The sequence below is a fragment of the Pinus tabuliformis genome, chromosome 5_1, assembly GCF_031772625.1.
Source record: "Pinus tabuliformis cultivar Carrire ecotype Pingquan chromosome 5_1, CPIR1, whole genome shotgun sequence".
Taxonomy (NCBI): Eukaryota; Viridiplantae; Streptophyta; class Pinopsida; order Pinales; family Pinaceae; genus Pinus; species Pinus tabuliformis.
The window spans coordinates 429,530,400-429,548,357 of record NC_142305.1 but is presented as its reverse complement, the minus strand read 5'-3'; the positions used below and the strand labels follow the sequence as shown (position 1 = coordinate 429,548,357).

The window sequence follows — 17,958 nt, the reverse complement described above, 5'->3', positions numbered from 1 at the left end:
GATGAGCAGAAAGGAGTTGTTGCAAGAGATTGGAAAAGGTGAAAAAATGCATTTCGCTGTCAGAGGGAGACCAAAGGTAATTTTAACTTCCACAAACTTAGATGATTTACCTGAAGAAATCAAAACTCTGTTAAATGATTTCGCTGATATTATTGTGGATGAGTTGCCAAATGCATTGCCACCGATCAGGAGTATTAGTCATCATATTGATCTAATACTGGGAGCGACTTTGCCAAATAAAGCAGCGTACAGATTAACTCCTCAAGAGAATGCAGAAGTTGGAAGACAAGTGCAAGAACTGATGGATAAAGGACTAATCAAAGAGTCTTAGTCCATGTGCTGTATCAACAGTACTCAGTCCAAAGAAAGGAGGTGAATGGCGTATGTGCATAGATTCCATAGCCATAAACATGATCACAATCAGGTATAGATTTCCTTTGCCACGCATGGATGATTTAATGGATTGTTTGAGTGGATCAAAGTATTTTACTAAAATAGATCTGAAGAGTAGATATCATCAAATAAGAATTTGAGAAGGAGATGAGTGGAAGAATGCATTTAAAACAAACAGTGGGTTGTATGAGTGGTTAGTGATGTCTTCTGGACTCACAATGCACCTAGCATGTCAATGAGATTGATGAACGAAGTCTTGAAGGAATATGCAGGCAAGTTTGTGATTGTAAAAGTAAGGAAGAACAACTAGAGCATCTTAAATTGGTTTTAAGAACTCTTCAGATAGAGAAAACATTGATAAATATTAAAAAATATAGTTTCATGAAGGAAGAATTAGTTTACTTGGGATTTGTAGTTTCTAAAGAGGGATTGAAAATGGATCCAGAGAAAGTCCAAGCAATTTGGAACTGGCTTATTCCCAGAAATATATTTGAGGTAAGAAGGATCCATGGTCTTGCAAGTTTTTACAGAAAGTTTATTAGAGGCTTTAGTCAGATTTGTGCACCAATTCTTGAAACAATTAAGGAGACTAATCAGTGATTCAAGTGGACAGAGGCGGCAGACAGGAATTTTAAATTGCTAAAGAGGAAAATCACAGAGGAATCGATTTTAGCTTTTTCTGATTTTGAAAAAGTATTTTAAGTTGAAATAGATGCTAGCGGAGTTGCCATTGGCATAGTTCTAAGTCAGGAAAAAAGACCGATAACGTACTTCAGTGAGAAATTGAATGAAGCAAAGAAGAAGTATTTGTCTTATGATAAAGAGTTTTACGCTATTGTATAAGGCTTGAAAAAATGGAGACCATTATTTGCTGCCAAAGAATTCATATTGTATTCAGACAATCATTCATTACAGTTCATAAATAACCAGCCGAAATTGATCCAAAAGCATGCCAAGTGGGTAGAATTTTTTCAGAGCTTTACTTTTGTGATAAAGCACAGAAGTGGTAAGTTGAATAAAGTCGCTGATGCGTTGAGTAGGGTAAGTTTTATTGTGCAAGAATTGAAAGTTGGTGTTGTAGGCTTTGAAGAAATGATTGAAATGTACAAAGATGATGCAGATTTCAAAGATATCTATATAGCAGTTCAAAATCCAATAGTTCATAACAGAAGTCAGTGGTTAGATTATCTCATCCAAGGAGGCTTATTGTTTAAAGGCAACAAGTTGTGTATTCCCAAATTTTCTATGAGAGAAAACATAATAAAGGAGAAACATAGTGGAGGATTATCTGGTCACTTTGGACAAGATAAAACCTTTGCTCAGGTGAATGCTTTTTATTATTGGCCAAAAATGCAAACTGATGTTAAGAGATTTGTTGAGAAGTGTAGGATATGTTAGCATGCTAAAGGGAGAAGCCAGAATACAGGATTGTATCAACCATTGCCAATACCAGACCGACCGTGGGATGTAGTTAGCATGGATTTTGTTTTGGGATTACCTAAAACTCAAAGAGGGAATGATTCCATTTATGTTGTGGTAGATAGATTTTCCAAGATGGCACATTTCATTGCTTGTAAGAAGATTAGTGATGCAAAACATATAGCTAATCTATTTTTTCAGAAATTGTAAGATTACATGGATTGCGTATAAGTATTGTGTCTAATAGAGATACAAAGTTTGTAGGACATTTCTGGAGAACTCTTTGGAAGAAACTAGAAGCTAACCTCAGTTTCAGTTCAGCATACCACCCTCAAATAGATGGACAAACTGAAGTAGTAAATAGGAGTTTGGGAAACATATTGAGAAGTTTAGTGTATCAAAATCTTAAGCAGTGGGATTTAGGACTAGCTCAGGCTAAATTTGCTTATAATGACACTCCAAACCGAAGTACTTGAATGAGTCCATTTCAGATTGTTTTCGGAATGAATTCAAGAGGTGTGTATGAGCTCAGAAATTTGGGTAAACATGAGACAGGAAGTGCAAAAGCTAAAGAGTTTGCAGAACAGATGCAAAGACTTTAAGAAGATGTCAAAGGCAGATTGTAGGAAAGCAGTGGTAAATACAAACAGAGAGTGGATATGAAAGAAGAGAAAGAATTCCAAGTGGGAGATTTAGTGATGGTATATTTGAGAAAAGAAAGATTTCCTGCTAAGACTTACAATAAACTAAAGATGAAAAATATAGCACCATGTAGAATTGTAAGAAAGTTTTTAGCTAATGCATATGAAATTGAATTGCCATAAGGGATTGGAATATCACCTGTTTTCAGTATTGCAGATTTGTATTCATACAAAGGGACAGAGACAGAGCTACAGGAGGAAACTACAGAAGATGAAGTTCAAACTTTGCACTGGGAAGAGCAAATGCTAAAGACAATTAAGAAAGAAGTGGAAGATGTTTTGGAGAAAAGAGTATCCAAAAGAACCAGAGACAGATTTATTTTCAATATCTAGTCAAATGGAAAGGACAGCCAGTGGCGGATGCTAATTGGTTGACTACAACAGAGTTTCAGAAGTATGGAGTAATCTCTAAAAGTCTGAAGGATGATTCTTTTCTTCCCCGGGAGTCTGATGCAGGGGCATCTAGACTTAGCCAACAATGTGAAAGTTTGTTCACATGTTGTGGTTAAACAAATTGAATTTCACTGACGAATCCCGAATCGGTCGAATCGGACACGATTCTATGCCGATTCGTGTCAGAATTGCAGGGCACGTCGTGTCCAGTGACGTGCCCGAATTTATGAATCGTGTCTCGATTCCGAATAGCGAGTCTTGGTTTTTTGATTCGTTTTGAGGGTTTGCGATTCGTTTTGACGGGTTCGGAACACCTGCAGGCTGCAACGTTAAAAAGGGGCGTGTGGTTGTAAACCCGTGTGGTTGTAAACCATATTCTGATTGTATGAGCACTGTGGCGTTGCCACTAGCATTGCGTGCTGAGACATGAGGAAAAGTTATGATCGGTCTTTGTTCCAACTGTATGCACCTCCCACATAACTGTTTCGAGATTCCTGTGCTCGGTGGGGGGTGCCTGCTAGGTAATAATAGCACATGTGCAGTCTGGGTAAAAACATAACTGTTAATGCTTGATTGTGGACCGTGGTATACCAAATGGGTATCTGCTTTTCAAGTTGGTTCCGCTGGTCCTTTAAAAGTGGCACTTGTGTAACCTACGCCGCACGCGATTATCGGTGAACTATCACGGGGCTTTTCTTGTATCAAAAACTTCTATAACGGTGCCCACCATGAACAAATTTAAACAGTTTAAATTTCAATACAATAGTGATTCCAAGGTCAAGCCTTGCACAACTGAACATAAGGTCAAGTCATAAGGTGCTGCCGCACTGTTTGAAAAACCATGAACTGAACATATTGAAGTTGTTTACATTAAATGATTAATGGCATCATTGGCATGTCTTACAGCTTCAAAAAATTGTAGGTAGTGATGAGTATTATGTCTGGACTCTGCACATTAGGAAAAGAAGTTAGAACGTATTAGTCCATATATAGATAAGTAAATAACCTGTGGCTGTAGGCTGTCATCAATGAACTAAGCTAAGCATGCCCATAACTCAGTCAAATCCCAGTCCACTCAAATATAACAAGTTATATATATGTATATAAATTTAGGTAAATAGTTTCGTAATACAGCAGTTTGTTCATTTTTACAACAGTTTATCTTACTATCTTGTAGTTGTAAGTTGTCTTTCAGTTATGAATTATGAATCATGATTTAAATTTTTAATAGATTTATCATTTATGTGACCAGTACCGCTGACATTTATTTGAATTTTGTATGTACTATGCATGCTAATAGCTATAGATGAAGATCTATGTTTGAAATCAATAAATTTGTATCATTAATTAAAATTTGTGTAAGAAATATGCTAATTAGTAATAACTAATATTATATATATATATATATATTTTTAATAAAATAATATATAACGTGTCCTAACGTGTCCTGTTCCGGGGGTCAGCGTGTCCTGAATCCGACACCACGAATCCCGAATCCTAAGTGTCCAGAATCCCCGTGTCAGGTGACTTAGAGAAATTGTCTTATTTTAGATCCAAAGATAAGTTGTTAGCATAGGTGTGTGATACAGTTGGAAAATAGAGATTTGATTGTTAGATTGTTAAAACAGAAGATTGAGTTGTTAGTTAGAGTGGGATTCGATTGATAAAAAGGAGAAAAATGTAATGTAGAAGGATTGGCAAAGAGGAAGAAGGATTGAGGAAGTGAGAGTTGGGTGACAGAGCGAGGACTTCCATATTGAACAGAGGTCTTTTAAATCATTGTAATCGAGCCGAAGGGCGAGACTCTGTAACCATTTTTATAATAAATAATTGATGACGTGTGTATGTTTATATATCAATTTTGTGTGAAATTTCATTTTGGCCTTTGTTTAATTGTATTCGGGACGAAATCAAATATTTCTCTGTTTTATGCTTTATGTTATAAAATTCAGCGTTCAAAGGTTAATCAGGATCCTTAGTGTTAATAACAGTGGCGGAAGCCCGCATTAAATCCTAGTCGTTGATCTAAAGTCCAAAAAACGGTGCGATATCACGCCGGCTGTTGGATTATCACGCATCGCATCGCAACATTCTATTATGTTTGAATAGACCTTAGGCCTTAAGGCCATGCGACGTACAATCGTCGATCCATTGCATTGCAAATATTTCATGGTATGTGAACGGGCCTTGAGCATTAGGGAAGTGAAATATGCGATGGCACGATGCGATCGCTGATTAAATCGCATCGCAACAATTCAAAGGTGGAAGTACCAAGTCCTAAGCCCTTGCGATTTGCGATTGCGACATCTGTTGTGGACCGTCGGATCAAAGGTGTGTGATCTACGGTACAGTACCTTCAAGTGGCTCTATTGATCGGTGAATATCAGCTGTCGGGCTTATATAAAGGAAATCAGAGCGGTGAAGCGAAAGGGCTGAATATAAAGGGGAAAGGAACACAGGGCCGATTGTTGATATTTATCAAAACAATTGATTCCTGCGTCAATAGTTCTCTTTGGAATCAATGGACGCAATCCTAATCTGATAGAGCACAAGCACTGAAGCGGTTGGTTGTTGATGATGAATGGTGGGATAGGGTGGAGTACCTCTTGGCATTTGCTAAGCCAACTGTGGATTTGCTCTGTATGTTTGACACAGATATGCCTAATTTTGGAGAGGTGTATGAGAGCATTGATTCCCTGATAGAAAGATAAGGTTGGTTATAAATGCCAAGGAGAATGATTTAGATGAATTCTTTTACAGAGAAGTAAAGAATATGTTGACCAAAAGGTGGAACAAGCTGACCACCCAATTGCACCTTTTGGCCTATGCAGTGAATCCAAAATATTATGTTGCAGAGTTGCTAAGTGATCCAAAAAGGACCGCACCAAACAAAGACCTAGAAATCGCGGAAGGATTTAAAAATGCTTTTAGAAAGCTTTTTGTAGATCCCGAATTGGGCTTCGGATTCGTGCAGAGTTTTCTCATTTTGTGGGATTAGAGGGTTGGGGTTGTGATATTGATTGTATGTAGGACAAGACCAAATTAAGTCCAATTGATTGGTGGAACTTTTATGGTGGGGTACTTCCACATATGCAAAAATTGGCCATCATGATCTTGTCACAGGTTGTTAGTTCCTCTTCAGCAGAAAGACACTGGAGTACATACGATTTCATCCATTCAGTGAAGCGAAACAGATTGGGCTCTAAAAGGTTGAAGAACTAGTGTATGTTCATTCAAACATCCGCCTTCTGTCACACAAGAGAAATGAATACAAATTTGGGGCCACCAAATTATGGGATGTAGAACCAGAGTTGCCTAATTTGGAGATGACAATGAATGCCATGTCTCATATGACTTTGTTTGATGTGGAGTCACCAGTGGGTGGATCTTGAAGTGGACATGGCAGTAATGTTCCCAGTTTTGGAGAGGATGTGGAACTTCTTAGTGACATGAATGAAGACATATTTGATGATATGTAAATGTAATTTATGATGGTGTTTTAACTTTTAAATTTTTGAACAACCATATGAATTATGAATAATGATAGTAGACTGCTAGTCATAGTTCATTTTGTACTTTGTACTATGTAGTATGCATTATTAATTTTGGTAATGATGTTGTAATTTGTCATGTTGATGACTTGATAATTGAAATTTGAAACAAAAACTTGATGATATGTTGAATCATGAATGTTATAATAATCATTAATGATGATGACAATGTTTATGTTGAATTGATGATGATGAATCATGATAGATCATAGATGATAATTGATTATGTATTTTTAGTCTTTAGATCTAATTTAGATTCTAAAATATGAATGGTAATATGAAATTCTTATTATATATATATGTGTGTGTGTGCTGTTTCCTACCATATCCATTTCAAACCCCGTATCCGTATCCATTCCTGTATCCATTTCAGTGCAACTTAGGTTAGAAAGCTCTCAGGAATCCCCATTAATATGTGCTACTTCGTTACCTAACTTTTTCTCGTTATAAAACTGACTGAATGGTAAAAAACTAAATCTACCCACAATTACATTATTTACATAATTGTTGTCATTAGTTCAACATCGTGGATTCACAACAGCGCACGAAGATGACTGCCAAAGCCCATCCATCGCAGCAATGGACCCAAGAGGCAACAGCCTCTTCCTAGGTATGAGAAGAATCTCGAGAAGAAAAATGAGCAATAGATAGGCAGCAATAGTTACGAGGAACCACAAGCATGATGGTCCCATATGAAGTGCGCCACCATGGGCTGTTTTGCTAAGAAGTACATGACGCTACCATTTATATACAAAGTCCATGACAAGGGGCTACTACCCCTCGCAGAGGTATGAAGTGCATGTTTTTATCTCTGTTAAGCTACCACGAAACCAACAATTTTTCTTTATAATGAAAGGTCGGTTGGCTACGGTCGCAGGTATGTCTCACATGGTTTTGCTTGCAGATTTACATATTTTTATCGCTTTGTGCAACTCTTTCATATGCTCCCCGTTTCAATTGTCTTATAATCTTGTACTCCTTGAAGAATCCATTCAGATTGTTGTCCTCCTTTACCTTTATAATAATAAAAGATTCTCCTCCCTGTACTATAAGTTCCTAACCAGGATAGTAGCTCTTATAATTGAAAAGACATGCACTCTCTTGTTTATAAAACTTTTCGTTAGTAAGCCACTGAAAACATACCGTTTGGAATGCCTTGATGTGGTTTAATCATTTCTACTCAGATTTGACATTGCAGGATGGCAGGCACACTAGTTTGTACAGCAGCTGAAGCTTCTGCTTGCATCTTACAGTAATTTTTTCGAACTAAGTTGATCCAAGGCCAGGGTGAGATCTGCCTGCAAGGATTGGGGGAAGCTCGGTCACCCCTTGGGGTAGTTTAATTCCTCCAAAGGTGGTTCCCATCCTCAACCTTGCCCCATGAGGTTTGAACCTGTGATCCGATGGAGACTAAACCCCACACAAATCAATTGATCTACACCTCATGAGTACTTATGCTTACACAAGCTTATGTTCTGCTTGCACGAACTTATGTTGTACTATTTAGGGACCAAGGACAGCAAGGACTGCTTTAATAGCTTATTGCTTCAATAAGAGGGTGACGTTGGTCAATTGTTAGGCAACCTAATCCTCTCCCAGAAAATCTGTAAGAGCAAAGTTGATAATATCAACTATAGTAAAAAGAAACACCATTTAGTACCTTGATATCCACAAAATAGATAAAAGTGTAGTATACAATATATGTACATCTATTGCATGTGTATATTCGCACATGTATTAAAATACGCATATGCACGTATGTCCAAACATATAAAACCGTCTACATGAAAAGGATAGCTGCTTGAATATTGATCCAAATTGCATTGTATTCTGACTCTTGTTGAACATATAACAATCCTAATGGTTTTTCTGAAATGCATTCATAAATGAGAGGATATTGAATTAAGTCTTATATTATGACAAAAAAAAATAATATTTACAATACTACCCAATGATTTTCTAAATTTCATTTTGATTTCAATTTTCATGTTATTAGGAACAAGGAATGAGGTTTTTGCATACCTCCGAACTTCAACTTTCTTGAAATACGCCCGTCAGTTTTCCTGCAACCACATAATTCAAGTTTGGTGTAACTTGTGAATTTATTGCGAGTTTTGTAAAAATAAAACTCGTACGCTTACTTAAACCTGAATCCACCGAAACAGGATGGACGGTAAAGGGAGATGGATAAGCGGGAGTATAAAGAAAAGGTGTGGTTTAAATTTATAGATGAAATAGAGTTTTTTATTTAAATCTGGTAAAATAATTTTAAGAAAGAATGTGATTTTTTATGTTTAAAATGTATTTTTAATGTATAAATGATTTTAACATTTTGAAATTTTAGATAAGGAACTCGAATTTTACAGAATAAACAACTTAAACTCAAATTTAAGTTTATAAAAAACTCTAGTTTGGTTAAAATGAATCAGAAAAATGTCATATAAAACCTTAAAAAAACTCGGTAGTCATTTCAACCATCTATACCTAAAAAACAAAGAAAACTTGCTAGAACTGATAACCAAATTACCACCTAATTTACAACCATCTATACCTAAAAAACAAAGAAAACTTGCTAGAACTGATAACCAAATTACCACTTAATCAACCGCCTAAAAAACAAAGAAAACTTGCTAAAACTGATAACCAAGTTACCACTTAATCAACAGCCACACTGCCATAATATGAAAGATATATGACCTAATTTAAAACTCATAGTATGATATGCTAATTGTGTAATGCTAGACTGGACAATAGGGAAGATATAATACCTAATTTGAAACTACTAAGATATTGTAGAGCAAACATTTAATGGAATTCGAAGAATTATTTTAGCCTAAAAGATCAGTAAATCACGCCAAAATAAATAATTATGGGTTAAAAAAGAATGGTGAATTTGTTTGATAGGTTGAGGATAAATTATGGTTAAAAGGAACGGTGAATTTGTTTGATACGCTGAGAATAAATGGTTATATCAGATTAAAATTTTAAATAACAATAATTTCAAACACCAATTCAAATACTCTTAGTTTCAGATTTTTTGAAAAACGAAAAATATTAACAAATTCCAATGTGAAAATCGTCGTCCCCGGTTTAGACAAGTCCATTCCGTGCAGCAGGACTAATAATAAAAAAACCCGAGAAATCTATATAAGTGAAATTATTTATTTCATTATTCGAATGATTCATTAATTGAAAGAGGCCGATAGATACATGGAATTGGTAATGGTATATGTGTAAGATATGATTAATCAAAAAGATGGTGGGTCAAATTTTATTATTATTTTTATTATTGGTTTGTTTATATTTTTTTTTCCATTGGAAAAATCTTTATCTTTTATTATGTTTGAAAAACTACATGTAGTAGATGCCTTTCAGCATATGCTTTATTGGCCATTTGTCATCTCTGTGAGCCATAGTCAAAAATGGAATTCTGTTTTGTCAAAAATGGTGCAGATTTTTTGCTTCACACCAAGCAAGGTGTTCATTGAAGTCTGATAAATTAAAACCATGTCTGTTATCTACAATATAAACATTCACCACGCAGGGCGATGCCCATTCTGTAAAGGTCTGTTGTAAACAAAAAACTATTGCAAATATATACATATGTATAGTCTGTGCATATTCAAAAAGTTAACACAAAAATTACGGGCTCCCTGCCCTGTGATACGTCTGATCAATATAGGGCCTGTGATAGCATCGGTACTCATTTGTACCCCTTTGTTCCTGTATCATCCACTGACCTCGAGGGAGTTTTGTGGCCTTCTTGGAAAGCCTGTCAGCGCTGTTGTTATGTTCCCTGTAAATGTGTTGACAAGAAATAGAATTAAACTGAGCTTTGAACATGTTCACTTCATCCAAAATATTACTGAGAGTGTGTGCATGGCAAACAGTAATATTATTGAACCAATTTACAATGATTTTTGAGTCTCCATATATGTTTAGATCCATGCAATCATGTCCAAGTGAGAAGTGCAGCAAGTGGTGAAGAGTGATAAGTTCAGCATAATTATTTGTCCCATTTCCAAGTCCCATCTTAACCTTAAAGAAGTGTTGTTCAGTAAGGTACAGAATAAAGCCACCTCCATAACCTTGGTTTTGTGCAGCACCATCAAAGAAAGCCCAGGGAGTATTTTTGTCTATGGGGGCAGGGACATGCGATCTCCTAGGCCGAGGTCTGGTGGGCTCAGGTAGTTCATGGAATGTGGATATGATCTAAGCCGAGATATGTAGCCATCTAGCTGCAGTGTCTTCAAAAGTAATCGAGTTCCTAGCTAGCCAGATGTGCCAACATATGAAGAGAGGAAAGCATAACTGCTTTGTTCCATGATGCAAATTACTCCAATTTTCCTAGGCACAGTGGATGTTTTCACCCTCCCATTTCCTAGATAGATGGATCGAGGAGTAGACAATCTGAGAGAGATTGTTTAATATTTCACAGCGAAGAAATAAATGTTCTGTTGATTCAGATGCTTGTTTGCATAAGACACACCAGTGAGGACCTTGGAAGGCTCGATGTGATAGGGATTCCCCTGTGGGGACCTTATTTCTGAGGACACACCAAAAGAAAAGTTTTGTTCTCGTGGGAGAACCCAGCTTCCAGATGCTCTTCCACCATTCCCGAACCTGCTCAGGTTGTCTGTGCGATATGAGATCGAGATAGCTTTGTTTATGTATTAAGGTTGGATAGATAAAATATTGAATATTTTAAATATTAAAATATTAAATTCTATATAAGTTAAATTATTAATTGAAAGAGGTCCATAGATACATGGAATTTGTAATGGTATATTTGTAAGAGTTGACTAATAAAAAAGATGATGATGGGTCAAATTTTATTTATTAAATCTTATTTTTATTTTTATTATTTGTTTGTTTATATATTAAAGTTGGATAAAGAAAATATTGAATATTCACATTGTTCAGATATATTATTATTATTTTTATTATTTGTTTGTTTATATATTAAGGTTTTTTCCCCTGGGAAAAAGTCGTAATTTTCATTAAGGTTAAGAAAATTACATTTTGCAGATGCCGAAGCATATTCAAAAGCAGGCTTGTGCCTGTCGAGTTCATTTTATAGCTGCTATATACAAAAGTCTCCACACAGGGAGCATGTAAATAAGTCTAAGCTATGTTCAAAATATTGTGCTGGCTCTTCGCAGAGAGCAATATATATTGCCGTATTATAACAAAAAATTTGTTGTTCAACTGAATCTACATACTGAAAATAAACAAAAACTCCATATGTATATAGGCTTATAGCCCATCATTCCAATTGTTCATCAAATGGCCGATGATAGTACTGATAAAAGGTGCCATTGTCTTCCTCTTGGATCCACCATTCCTCCCCTATTCTGTGCGTTGCCTCTTTTGAGAGCTGATCTGCAGTGGTGTTCTGTTCCCTGTAGATATGATGACAGACAAAAGATTCAAAGGAAGTAATCAATCTCTTTGCTTCGTCAAGAATATGTCTCAAAGCAAAAGCATGACAATGAGATGCATTATTAGTTTATATATTAAGGTTGGATAGAAAAAATATTGAATATTCACATTGTTCAGATATATTATTATTATTATTATTATTTGTTTGTTTATATATTAAGACTGGGTAGAGAAAATATTGAATATTCACACTGTTTAGATTCCTTATCCCTCACAAAATTTGAACAAGTGCCCTTTTCTCTCCATTTAACTCTTTTGACACATCCGCGAAAATACTAGTATTATTTTGATCACTAACCTTCTTTCCATTTTATTGCATTAAAAAATAATAGAGCTTTTCTAATTTTATTGCAATAAAAAATAATAAAGCTTTTTTTTTAAGATTGACTTTTTTCTAGTAAGATAGATGTGATGGGACTTCATGATTCTATTTGAAATAACTATGTGATGGGACTTCATGATTCCATTTGAAATAACTACCTCTCATCCTTGAAATAGAGATTAACCTTGACTTTAGGATTTTGTTTGAATACCTACCTCTAATCTTTAAAAGTAAAGATTTAACCTTTTAGTAATTCGACTTCGGAAATATTGTGATATGGTAATTACAATGTTATGGCTTATGGATGATGAAACGATGCTTCTCATTTTTCCCAATCCATCCTCAAAATAACGATATAGTGAGTTGTTCCATAATATAACAATGTAGTCCTCTCGCCAATATGTTTTGTATAATTGCAATTTTCAAGTTTTCATTGATGTGGTTTGCAACTCTAGTTACTCATTTTTCTGGGTTTGTTATGATATATGAAGAATGGCTTTCAATGGTGGTAGACACATACACCATGTAAGTTTTCACCTGATTAAAATTTTTTCAACGCATCTGTGATTGTAGGTTGCCACGGATGGTGTCTCTCTACAATGCTCAGTTGCAGTTTCATAATCTTCATAATGTTGAGTTTGTTTCCATTTGTAAATTATGGATGTGGTAAGCTTGGTAGGACTCCTTGTCTGTGCCCTCGAAAATTTGTGAAGCTCTGCAATTGCCAACAACATGGCGATTGTTTTTTATCTTCTCTTAATACTATTCTTTATTAATATTTCCTTTTTGCAACAATAGTGGTTGATCTGGTATTATTTCTGTTGGGAACAATATTTCCTTTTTGCAACAATTGTAGTTGATTCGGTATTATTCTAGTTTATTCTTCACCAATTGAAATTATTCATTTTAATTTAAATGTTTCACAACAAAATGATTCTTCAAGCTTAACAGGTTATTCCTACACCATATGGGCTCTCCCTTGGGTTCACGGGAGAAGCTTTCTTGCCCTTCACAGATGGTATATCGGATTCAATCCATTACGGAATACTCTTCAAAATACTCTAATATGGGTCAAGCTGTCTGCCCTCCCTATAGAACTATAGACTAAGGATTCACTTTCTCTCATTGGAAGCACCATTGGGAAATTTGTGTATGTTGATCTCAAGTGCTTAGGTGCCAAGGACAAGCGGGTGGCTTGGATCCTGATAGAGAAAGAGTACAGAGGCGACTTTCTTGACCACATTGATCTCGTTTGAGGTGAATTATCAACTCGCAAAAGACTTGATTATTGGGATGTCCTTTTCCGGTGTTCCCTATGCAATGTCCCCGTCATCCGTCCGGAAAGATAATTTAAAAGGAATATCAGGTTAAACATCAATCCTGTGCCATGGATAAGGCTTTTTGCAATAGGGATGGGGGAAGAAATTATTTTAAGGGATCATCTTCTAATGCTGATATTCCTTCACCGGTTCTGTCAAATTGTCTGTCTATTTCGTGAGATCCATCATGTGGTGCTTCCCATAGACTCTCCTTTACCCCTAAACATCCGAAGGCTACCCCCATTTCCTTTCTGAGATCTTTATCCATGGATAATTTGGTCCCTGCAGGTGCTCAGGATCTGCTCTCTCATCCTCACCCCCTTGAACCATCTCCAGGGGTGCCCATCATATCTCCTTCGCCTGTTCCTCAACCGATTTCAATCCCCAATCCGACCCCAATCGTTACTCTCATTCCATCCTCTTCTTCATCTCCTGTCCATGTTGGTCCTGTCTCAAGGGATAAATCCCCCTACCCGATTAATCGTTAGGCATCTACTAAAAACACATCTGTCTCAAAAGGCAAAGCTCCTATGATTTCGGTCTCTCCCCTAACTCACCTATTACATCCTCGACAAATTCTATTGGCAGTGATCTTGACATGTTATTAGGAAGAGAATCTCTCTACCTTCATCCTCTGACCATTCATAAGCCTAGAAAGTCTATCTCACATGTCATTAGCCCCTCTTCGGTGAAGAATATCATGGTCAGGGGTAAACAAAATAGGGGTAGTAGGCATTTCAGAAGGAGGAGGGGTATATCCAAAATTGACCTATAGGGATCATCCCTTGTAGACATTCCTATTTCTAATTTGGCAGAATGCGGGCCTCTTAGAGCAAGTATGCCTGGGGAGGGTGCCACATGATGAAAATTCTCTCTATCAACATAAAGGGTCTTGGTGCGGACCTGAATCATTGATTGGCTGCATGGCTCGGCTTCGAAAAAAGGTAAAAGAGTGGCAAGCTCATAAGAAACGGTCTAACAGACTAGAACTACAAGAGATAAATAAGGAACTTGAATGCATTGCCAGAAGTATGTCTGATCGTATTTTCACATGGGATATGCGCTCTCGGATATGGGGTTTGGAAAAAAAGAAACAAAATCTCTTGTCCATTAAAGAGACGACATGGAGACTAAAAAGTCGGGCCATTTGGTTAAAGGAGGGCGACAAGAATACGAAATTCTTCCATCGTTTTGCTAATAAAAGAAGGGAAACAAATTCTATATGGGAAATCAGGAATGAAGAGGGCCGACTATTACACACCCAAGATAAGATCTCTGAAGAAGCTGTAAAATTATTTCAGAATGCATATAGAAGGGATAGGCACATTGACATAATGATATTATGTGGGGTATAGAGCCTTTTCCTAACATGTTCGATAATGAAAAATGACATTTTGGGGATGGTGGAAAATGAGTCCAGAATGGGGGATAACATAAATTATATCATATCATCTACTCACATTGCCTTGATTCCAAAGAAAAAGGATACTCTTACCTTTTCAGACTATAGATCTATTTCCCTATGTAAGACCATATATAAAATCATTTCAAAAATTATGGCAGAAAGGATCTAGGGCATTTTCTCTAAGTATCTTTCCTGAGAGCAGCATGGTTTTTTAAATGGCAGGAATATTTTGGAAGCTGTGGCTATTACACAAGAATGTCTTCATTCTATGCATACAAAAAAAATTGAGGCTGTCATTCTAAACATTGACCTGAAAAAAGCTTACGACTGTCTTGATTGGGGCTTTCTGCGGTGCCATTTCATTAAAATTGGACTCAATGTTCAATGCAATAACTGGATAATGACATGTGTGGAGAATGTCAATTATGCCATTCTCATAAATGGTATTCCTACTCCTTTCTTCTCTGTTGCCAGGGGTCTTTGTCAGGGATGTTCCCTCTCTCCCCTATTGTTTATCCTCGTCATGGACACTCTTAGCCTTCATATAAAAAGGGTTGTAAGTATGGGCAATTGTCGTCCTCTTTCTATAAAGAGGGGTAACAATTTTTCGCATAGTCTTTTTGTAGACGACATATTATTATTTGCTATGCTCTGTAGACAGACTTGGTATTATTTGCATGAGATATTATTTTCCTTTCAAAGGGCAACATGTTTGTGTATAAATGAAGGTAAATCATCTTTTCACCATGCGGATGTCAATATGGAAGAAATGGAATACCTCTCTCATCTATTCAATATTCAAGCTAAATTAATCAAAGAAGGAATGAAATATTTGAGCTATCATTTGAAGCCATCTGGCTATTCTACTACATATTGGTCTTGGATCCTCAATAGATACTACAAAAAAATTGCAGGCTGGGAGTATAAATGTCTCTCTTTGGCTGGTAGGATGATACTCACACAAATTGTTCTTGCCCAACTTATAGTTTATTGGACTCACTTATTTTTCATTCAGGCAAGCATCTTAAAAAAACTAAATAGTTTAACGGCATTCTTAATATGGGGGGCTGTAAGGAAAAAAGAAAATTCCACCTTTCCAAGTCAAATCTTTCCTTCCCAAAAAAGATGGGGGTTTGGGGCATTATGAACGTTCGCAAATTTGGCCTGGCCTTGCTATGTAAATCATTATGGAAAGTTGTACTAGGAGACAGTATATGGAGCAATGCAATCAGAATTAAATACTTAGGGAACAAAGATTTCTCTTTTTGGTTCAGGTACAGATCTTTAGGGCCCGCTCGTGGTTTTGCTATATGGAGAAGTTTTCAAAAGATCCAACATTTCTTTTTCAAAAATATAGTATGGAAATTCAAGTCTGGGAACAACATTCTCATCGGTCTTGATTCTATCACGGGTGAAGAAGAAATTTGCCCTATCCCACAGCAGCTTTTACTTTTTATTCATCGAAAAGGTATATTTTATTGGGTGTAGGTTATACAAGATTGGCAGGGTGTTATTCCAAGATGGAGATATGCATTAGACTTGGGCCTTCATGGTCCATTGGCATCACAATGGAATAAGATTATCTGAAAAATGAAGAACAGTGGTATTTACAGGACCGAGGAAGAGGACAACATTGTCTGGCGGGGTAGGGGTGGCAGGATTGATGTTATTGATAAAGATATATATATCTCCATAATAGAAAAACATTTTGATTATGCTAAGAAAATATTTCCACTTACTTTCTAGAAGTCTGGATGCCCATACAAAATTATATTATTCTCATGGCTAGTGTATCACAACAAAAATCTCACATGGACCAACCTTCAAAAAAGGAATTGGCACGGTCCAGATATATGCTTTATTTGTCTATTTGAAATGGAGGATAATCTGCACATACTTCTAAACTGCATCCACACAGAGGCCCTTTGGAAGAAGTTGGCCTCACATTTTGAGTTCAACTACATTTCTCATTCATCCATTATAGATGCGTTTGAATGGTGGAGTTTTCATAAAGTAATATGGAGGCTTATTCCCCTTATAGTGTTCTGGTTCATTTGGAAATGGCAGAATAGGGTCATTTTTCACGACTGTAAGGAGGACTTCAAGCACATATATGATCAAGTCATCCCCTACATCTCTCTATCCTCCCCTTTATTCCCCAGCAAGTGAAACATAAATCAAATGAATCTTCCCCTTCTCAGCTACTATATCCGAGGGCTCACTTGGATGGTGCAACAAAAGATAGTATGTGTGCGTGCGAAGTATACATCAATATCCTGGAAGATCAGCACTTTTCAATATATTGGAATGGGGGTTTAGAGACAAACAATAAAACTGAAGCCATGACATTATATGGTCTCCTTATATTCTACTCTTTCTTGAATATTGGTCCCCTCTAGATCTATGGCGACTCAAAAATCATTATCGATCATGTTATTGGCAAACACTCCATTAAAAATGCCAATCTTATTGGATGGATGCATAGAATCTCATCTATTTGGAAATCTTCTCACTTCTCCATCGCCCATGTAAAACACTCAGAATATGATTGCGAATGAACTATCTAAGAGGGGCCTATGGTCACAGTGCGGAAGATGGTACTTGAGCATCGCAATGGGGTTTGTCATGCACCAAATTCAACACTTCTCTATGCCGGGTATATAGGAATATCAAAAATGTCCTGGTATGTATCATGAACCTAACTTTTTATCATCGGTAACATGCTCAGGTATCACTGTCTGTTTTATTTTCTCTGTATATGGGTTTATCACTCTATCTGCCAAGTTAAAGTTCTGTCTGTATATGCAGTCATGCTACTAGGTTAACAATTTTTTGTATAGGCAATCATGGTTTCTTTTTGTTATATGGCAGAGAAAATATTGCCAATGTTACCCTTTTCAAATTATATTGTACATGATCTATACATAATATATACAACTTTTTTTCTTACTGAGAAAAAAAAAAAAGAAGAAAAAGAAGAAAAAAAGGAGGTTATTCCTACACAGTGTGAAAA

The 17,958-nt window shown here is 36.3% G+C and overlaps 1 long non-coding RNA gene across 4 annotated transcripts in view; it reads left to right on the top strand.

Annotated features, from left to right (window-relative positions):
• LOC149165335 (uncharacterized) overlaps positions 1 to 13,024 on the top strand; it is a 202,447-nt gene extending 189,423 nt beyond the window's left edge. For 2 of the 4 annotated variants that reach the window (XR_016260753.1, XR_016260749.1), the window contains one exon: positions 8,454 to 8,660. This is a non-coding gene — a long non-coding RNA (uncharacterized LOC149165335). Of the gene's footprint in view, positions 1 to 7,655; positions 8,205 to 8,453; positions 8,661 to 12,794 lie in introns of those variants that run through there. The other 2 variants (XR_016260750.1, XR_016260751.1) reach the window with 2 other exon arrangements.
• The last annotated feature ends 4,934 nt before the right edge of the window (positions 13,025 to 17,958 follow it).